Source organism: Eptatretus burgeri, chromosome 16, assembly GCF_056783735.1.
Source record: "Eptatretus burgeri isolate ZD-2024b chromosome 16, Ebu_testis_v1, whole genome shotgun sequence".
NCBI classification, from domain to species: domain Eukaryota; kingdom Metazoa; phylum Chordata; class Myxini; order Myxiniformes; family Myxinidae; genus Eptatretus; species Eptatretus burgeri.
Window position 1 is genome coordinate 28,443,777 of NC_140976.1, and position 8,552 is coordinate 28,452,328.

The following is an 8,552-nucleotide window of genomic DNA, read 5'->3' on the forward strand; positions in this document are numbered from 1 at the left end:
CGGCTCATCCGCCAATGCGCCACGAGGACGCGGGTAGGACCCACCTGGTCTCGCGGACCTGGCCGCTCCTTCAGCTCCCGCGCACATATTGGCCTACAGGCCCGTCTGCCCCCCTTGTCAATGAGGGTGGCTTCTTTCCTTTGCTTTTGAGTAAATGTGTGTCGGCGCCGTGTCTTGTAAAGTAGAACTGTATAACTGTTGCCTTGTGTATGCGTATTCGGTTGTAACTCTGCGGCGTTGTTTCTTTTGTTTTCCTGATATAGGTGCATTCTGACTGTTTGGTTGTATATGTGTGCTTTCCGTGTGTCGCAAAATAAATGTGCATTGTGTGAACTGTTTTCCCGTTTCGCTTCGTCTTTTCTTTATTGACTCTCCATCCTGCTTCACGTAAAGGGTTCGTAGTGGGCTTAACACGCCCGATAATTAATCGGAACCGTCGAGGCCAACGATAACACTGCTCGGTTATCCCGATAGCACAGAATGGACCGCTTAAGCGGTTCGTGTCCGGAGTCAGCCTGCGGCGAGGTACGATCGCCCGGTCGACCATCCGCGCAGGTACTTAGGTAGATCGAATTTGGCAGGCAACCCTATGCTGCACGGGTGGGCAATTGGCACGGTCGTGGTGGGGTTAAACCCCCACCTGTGACTGGCTCCCGGCGTTGTTCTGAGAGGGTCACGACAGAATTGTCCATTCTGGTGGGCGAGGCGGCCGCCATTCGAGTCGAGCGGCCGATCGCACGCCGGCGGGCGCGAATTTGCAACAATATTTTAGTGTTGGAAAGAATTCACATTATATATACATCAATAATTTATCAAGATTAATCTCTTCTCAGGTATTCAGAACAGCAAACAAAATATATCCTTGTAAGCGATGTCTTAATTCATTTCATACAAAAGAACGATGAGAACAACATTCAAAATATTATAGTAATCATAAATCAGCTGTAATTACAATGTCGAAACCTGGTGAAAAGATTTCTTTTGAAGATTATAATAAATCTATCATGCACCCATTTGTGATATATGCTGATTTTGAATGTATCCTTAAAAAGATAAATACTGCTTCTCCTAATCCAAAAGAATCATATACAAATAAATATCAAAAACATATTCCTTGTGGGTTCTGTTATTATATCAAATCATCTGTTGGAGAAAAGTATAATAAACTTGAACATTATAGTGGAAAAAAAGCTTCACAAGAGTTTGTAAGATGATTAAAAAAGGATTGCATAAGACTAACTAAATTAATGAAAAAAACAAATGAACCGATGAAATTAACCGAAGAAGAAAAATTAGAATTTAGAAAGAACAATATCTGCCGTATTTGTAAGGAGGAAATTGAGGGAGAGGTCAAAGTTAGGGATCATTGTTATCTTACTGGTAAATAGAGAAGTCCCGCTCATTCCTGTTATAATCTTAATTATAAATTTCCTTCTTTTATTCCAGTCTTTCTTCACAACAGCGCCAACAATGATACACATCTATTTATAAATGAACTTTCAAAAACACCAGGAAATATTTCTGCCATAACAAACACAAGTCAAAAGTATATTTCATCTACAAAAATGATATTCGCAAAACCTTTAACTCGTATTAGGTTTCTAAATTCTAACAAGTTTATGGGAACACCACTAGCCTACCTAGCCTCAAATCTAAGCTCCACAGGCTCTTTTCCAAATCTTAATTCATTCTTTCCAAAAGAGGAAATTCTAACTAAAGAGGAAATTCTAACTAAAGAGGAAATTCAGATTAAAGAGAGAATTCAAAGTAAAGAGGAAATTCTAATTAATGAGGAAATTAATGAAGAAATTCTAACTGAAGATGAAATTCTAATTATAAAGAAAATTCAAACAATGAATGAAATTCTAACTAAAGAGGAAATTCTGATTAAAGATGATATTCTGATTAAAGAGGAAATTCAAACAAGGAATGAAATTCAAAGTAAAGAAAAAGTTCTTACAAGTAAGGGAATTTATCCTTATGATTATATGGATTCATTTCTGAGATTTAAAGAAACACAACTTCCTTCAAAATAAAGTTTCTATAATAACCTTTATGAAGAAGAGATAAGTGATAAGGAATATAAACACGCACAAGAAATTTGGAAAATATTTAAGATAAAGAACCTTGGAGAATATCATGATTTGTATCTAAAACCAGATGTTTTATTGTTGGCTGATGTGTTTGAAGCTTTTAGATCACTCTGTCATAATAAAAATTGTTATGGATTAGATCCTGCCCACTATTTCACAGCTCCTGGTTTAGCTTGGAGTGCAATGTTGAAAATGACAAAACAAGATATAGATTTAATCAGTGATGTAGTTATGCTTTTGATGATTGAGAAGTCTAAGAGAGGTGGAATATCACAAGTATGTTCAAAAAGATATGCTAAAGCAAATAATAAATATCTTCCAAATTATAATAGTGAAAAAGATAGTAATTATTTGATGTATTTTGATGCTAATAATTTGTATGGATGGGCAATGTCTCAATCTCTGCCTTATGGTAAATTAGAGTGGGTGGAAGAAAAGGATTATGAAAAGGTTTTGATGAATATTGTTATTTCTTCTCAAGAGGAATTGAATGAGGAAGAAGGTTATTATTTTGAAGTTGATTTGAGGTACCCGAGTGATCTTCATAATAAGCATAAAGACCTTCCTTTTGCATGTGAGAAAGAAACCCCAAAGAAAGAATGCTTAAGTGATTATCATAAAAGTTTTAATATTAAAGGTAAATCAACAGAAAAGTTATTAACAACATTCTATGATAAAGAGGGATATGTTTTGCATCAGAGAAGCTTGAAACAGTTTTTGGGAGAAGGATTGAGAGTAGCTAAAATTCATGGAGTTTTAAAATTTAAACAAAGTCCTTGGATGAAAAAGTATGTTAAATTCAATACAGATATGAGAACAAATACAAAAGTAAAATTTGAAGGGGAATTCTATAAATTGATGAATAATGCTGTCTTTGGAAAGACAATGGAGAATGTTAGAAACAGGCAAAACATTAGATTTGCAACATCTTGGAAAGAAACTTCTAGATTGATAAATAAACCAAGTTTTGAGAGAGAAGAGGTTTTTTCAGAGAACTTTTCTGCTATTCATATGAAAAAGGAAAGTATTGTAATGGATAAACCAATTTATATTGGAGCAGCAGTTCTTGATTTATCAAAGATATTGATGTATGATTATTTTTATAATGACTTAAAGAAAGAGTTTGGTGAAAATGTTTCATTGTTGTATATGGACACCGATAGTTTTATTGTAGATGTAAAAACTGATGATGTATATAAAGATATGAAGAAAAATATTGGAGTATATGATACAATAATTTTAGTAAGAAGAGCGAGTTATTTTCAAAAAAGAATGAAAAGGTTCTTGGTAAGTTTAAGGATGAGTTGGGTGGAAAAGTAATGAGTGAGTTTATTGGATCGAGAGCAAAGGCATATGCTTATAAGTATGGTGATCAGATTGATAAAAGGTTAAAGGGAATAAAGAAATATGTAATAAAGAAATCAATAACTTTTAGAAATTATTATAATTGTTTGATGAATAAGAAAGAAGAATATAAGAAAATGAATACAATAAGAAGTTATAAACATAAGGTATATAGTGAAGAAGTGAATAAAAAGGCATAAGGAGCCTTTGATGATAAGAGATTTATTTTAGATAATGGAATAGATTGTGTTCCATATGGATATTATATGATAGAGTGTATAGAATAGATTGTGTTCCATATGGATACAAGTTTTAACTAAATAGAATATGGGTTATGGTTTTTAAGGGCAACCGCTGCCTTTTTCACAATATATTGTTGCGAATTCGTGCCCGCCGGCGTGCGAACGGCCACGTAACTCGAATCGCGGCACGTCGCCCACCGGACGGACAATTCTGTCGTGACCCTTTCGGACTAACGCCGTGAGCTAGTCACGGGTGGGCCTTTCGGCCTCACCACGATCGTGCCAATCGGCCACCCGCGTGGGATAGGGTTGTTCGCCAAACTCAACCTACCAAAGTACCCACGCGGAGGGTAGACCGGGCGATCGCACCTCGCCGCAGGTCGACCCCGGACACAGGCCGCTTAAGCGACCCGTTCCGTACTATCGGGATAACCGAGTGGTGTTATCGTCGGCCTCGACGGTTCCAATTAATTATCGGGCGTATTAAGCCCACTACCAACCCTTTACGTGAAGCAAGATTGAGATTCAATTAAAGAAAAGACGATGCGAAACGGGAAAACAGTTCAACATGATGCACATTTTTTCCGCGGCGCACGGAAAGCACACATATACAATTAAAACAATTATGCACAAAAAGCAGATGTAACAAAAGAAACAATGACGCAGAGATACTTCCAACTAAGACCGACACACGGCAACACTTAACAGTTTTACTTCACCAGACTGGCGCCACACACACACGTTTACACAGAAACAAAAGAAAAGGCCACCCTCAAAGACAAGGGGGCAGACGGGGCCTGTGGGCCAATATTTGCGCGGGACCTGAAAGAGCGGTCAGGTCCGCGAGACCGGGTGGGTCCTACCCGTGTCTTTGTGATGAGCCACAAATGTGGCAGCGCGGCGGTGCCCCGACTTCGTGCTCCTTCGCGGGTTTCGTTAGCACTGCTTGGAGTGGGGTGGGAACGGGGCCCCCTTTTAGCACTATCTCAGCGCGGGGGAAAAGGGGGGGGGAATTGTTGATGCTCTGGGGAAAGAGTATAGCTGGCTTGCTTGGGTCCCGTGACGAGCGATTCCACCGCGACCTCGTCGCCGACCGCAGTCTTCCTTGCCTCGGACCCGAACTCCACGGTCTCTTCCCCCAATTCTCCTCAGCCGACTGCCGAAAACCACCGGGACGCCCTCTCCTCCCGACTCCACTCCGCACTCCAAACTGACTCTGCCCAAAACTCTCTCCGCTCTTCTGCCACTCTCCGCTCTTCCAAGGCCGACTCTCCCGAGATTCGCCTTGCGCTCGGCGCTTTATAGGCCGGCAGGAGAACCCATATGCAAATTTCCGGATCAGGATGAGCTCGGCGGTGGAGCCACGCTCGCCCATTGGACGGAGGAAAAGGGGCGTGAATCTCCCCTGATCCTAGAATTTGCATATCTCGATTCCACACAGACGCGCCTGGAGGCGGGGCCAAACCGCCCCGCGCTTGCGAATTGGATGGATCAGAAGTGGGCGTGTAGCATTCCTGATCCGAATTCTCCTCGGAAAGGCCGCATTTTGCACTCGCGGTTCGGCGCGCACCTTGTACGAGCCCAGGACAGCCCGACGCTCGGTGTTCACAGGTGGTGTGGGAATGGCGGTAGAAGGAGGAGAGGTGAAGGTGGTGGAGGGTTTATGGTGGTGGTTTATGGCCATGGTGCCATTTGGAATGGCGGTGATGCGATGTTTGCGGGAGCGAGTTGTGAAGGTAAAGGTCGTGGCCGTTGGCGTTGTTGTTGTTGTGAAGTGGCGTTGTGGTTGGTGGTTGTTGTGTGATGGCGGTTGGTTCGTGGTTGGTTCAAAATAAAGATAGAACAGAAAAACGGCTATCTCAAAGGGTCACAGCCCAAATGAATCACATTTATTCCCTCTAAACAACGGGTTTGGGGCTAACTACACATGTACTTACAGAGATATCTCACCTACGGGACCTGAATGGTGGTTTGCGAATTTCCACAACCGTAACAATATAAATGGTCGAACCAAGTATTAATCAAACTAAAGAGTGGAGAAAATCTCAGTCTTGGTATATAAATGGAAAACAATGAATGTGAAAAATATCAAATAAGTCTTATTGAAAAAATAACTAAAACAAAGGTAAATAAAACAAATAAGCGAATCAATTTAAAAACTAGTAAGTTAGAGGATCTCTTCTTCTTCTTTCGGCTGATCCCGTTAGGGGTCGCCACAGCGGATCATCCGTATGATCCGCATAGTGATTTGGCACATGTTTTACGCCGGATGCCCTTCCTGACGCAACCCTGGTTGCCTCTTACGACACAGGGATATGGTACACCTATTTTAACCGGGGTATACACCGGCCCAGTACACTGGTACTCACTTCGCCGACCTTGGAAGGATGACAGGCTGAGTCAACCCCTTGGTGTATTAATTCAGTGGCCCAACGGGGCTTGAACTCAGCCACTCAGGACCTTTTGAATCCCAAGCCGCTGCCCCAACCACTGTGCCAACACCAGGCTAGTAAGTTAGAGGATGTAAAGAAAAAAATTAATATCCTTGAATGGACTGAAAACTTTGATGGTTATCAATTGAACAATGGAAAAATAATTAATTTACTACAATCTCAAAATGATATGCAATTCAGGAGGTAGTCAAACAAGAGCATTGAGAGAAGTATATCATTTCATAATGACACAAAAGGGGTGTCTTGAAAAATATAAAGATTCAAATGTTTTATTTTTAAATATTTTAGATGGGGATTATTGTGCAAAGAAAATTAAACTATTGAAGGAATTTGAGAATGAACAAATCTTTATAGGTTCAATGAGTGAGCTAAACAATATGCATTGGTTATTTGAAAAAAAGTGCTCCGAGGCTAAAAGGGGAGGCTATTAAAATCTCCATTCACTTACATGTTTTAGATATTTCAACAGGTTGGGATAAAAGGGAGGTTTATTTTTTAGGGAAAAAAATATGAATCGCTGAGAATCCCCCATTCATTAACATGGGGGAAAGCGAGCCAGAATCAGTATATTCACCCTACTGTTGCCCATACCATACTTTTTCGATTTTAGACGGGCACCCCCCCGGGGCCACCATATTAGCGAAATCCACTGATGGCCACCATCCGGGTTAGAGGTCAATTGTAGTTAAAAAAATCAAAATGGCTAGAGTCATGAATAATGCCACTTTTTAGGGGTTTTCGGGGTCAGGGAATCTGATTCTTATTTCATTTTGATGATTTCAGGTCATGGTCACCCCATTTTGGGTTCAAAGGTCAAAGATCAAAAAGTGGTACTATACTAAAAATTCAACAAAAATTATTCAGGAATAATTTTTATTAAAATACTTCGGGAATAACATCTGCTGACAAAACGCCGCAATGTACGCTCAGGACATATCCGTGGAACTCGTCCACTGAGAAGTTGCCCTGAGCTTTACTATCTATATTATCCACATCGTGGGTGGTGAAGACCTCGAGATGGCTGTTGGTGGGTACCACCACCTCATTCTGAGCATGGCGAGCACACACCACACGCGCAACATCTCGCTTCACTTCCATGACGCGATTGTACGAGACCGAGATACCCTGTTCTTGGTCAATCCCAATCTGTTTTTCGTCTCGTGCGTGTCCGTGCAGCATGAGGCCACGATACAGGGGGAAGGGGGTTTCTCGCTCCTTGTTGTGCTGTACTGCAGACGTCTTGACTGCATGGTGCGTACCCTTACTAGTATTATAGATGAGCAGTTGAGATGTTGCATGCGATCTTCTCCCGCACATCCAGATTGCCGTCGCCACCGATCTTCTCACGCCCACGAAGAGTTGACGGGCCCCGGAAAACTACGTTGAAGAAACTCATCTCCTCGTTGACTGGAGCCGTGAGGCCGTTAAGGGGGAAGGAGTCATCGAAAGGCTCCAGGCAAAACTTGTGCATCATCACTGCAGCCCACATGAACGTAAGTGCGTCCTCTTGACCAATCTGAGACCTATATGCCTTGGCCAGCTCATCAACCACCTTCAGTTTGTGAGATATGTAAATATCCTTCCTGCCTTCATTCCCCTTGGAAAACTCAGCTCATTCAGGTAGGAGGTCGAGAAGGTGATCCTTGTATGAAGTTGAGTGTGGCACTTTTGTCTCGGCATGGGCGACCTTGATCACTCATAAGCTTTAGATACATCTCGCGTAGCTCTGAGAGCTTAAATACGGTGGTGTCCGAATGTTCGATCAGGGTTACAATTTGAGCACAGATGATGGGATCAAAGGGCGGAGGTGCGGGACCCGCCGATTCTAGTCGTTCGGCAGCGCGAGTGGAGTCTCGCAAACGTACATAACACTGATGGTGATAATGGGCATCGGCTGCATGTGCATCAGATGCTACGGCAACCAGTCTGCCAAGTAAATGAGAGTTTTTATTCGTATTCACCCAACTCTTTGGATTGGCATCTACGACATCGGTTACTACCTTGTGGAGGTTGGCCTGGTCCTCCCCCTCACAGATTACACAACACTTGACATTGGCTGGAGGCTGAAAGTCCCCAGATGACCTGATTTTTTGGGGACTATTCTGAGAGCCAGCTTCTTATTCTAGCTTCTTTCTCGCCCGTTTGACATGAGAACTACTACAATAATTCCTGCAAGTATTGCGATACCTAGCCTTATGCGATTTAAGAGTTGCTGCAATACCTGAGCCATCATTCAACTGACTAATCGTGACATTAATACGAGAAGGAAGATTATTGGCATTGATAGCATTGAAGTCTTTGAGATCTCTCTCAAGTGATACAAGTCCCTCCTCCTGAGGAGTTTGCAAGGCTTCTCCAGTTTTGTCAGATTGACAAAGATAACAGAGTCCCCAATTCATAATTTCGGTAGAGGACATAGT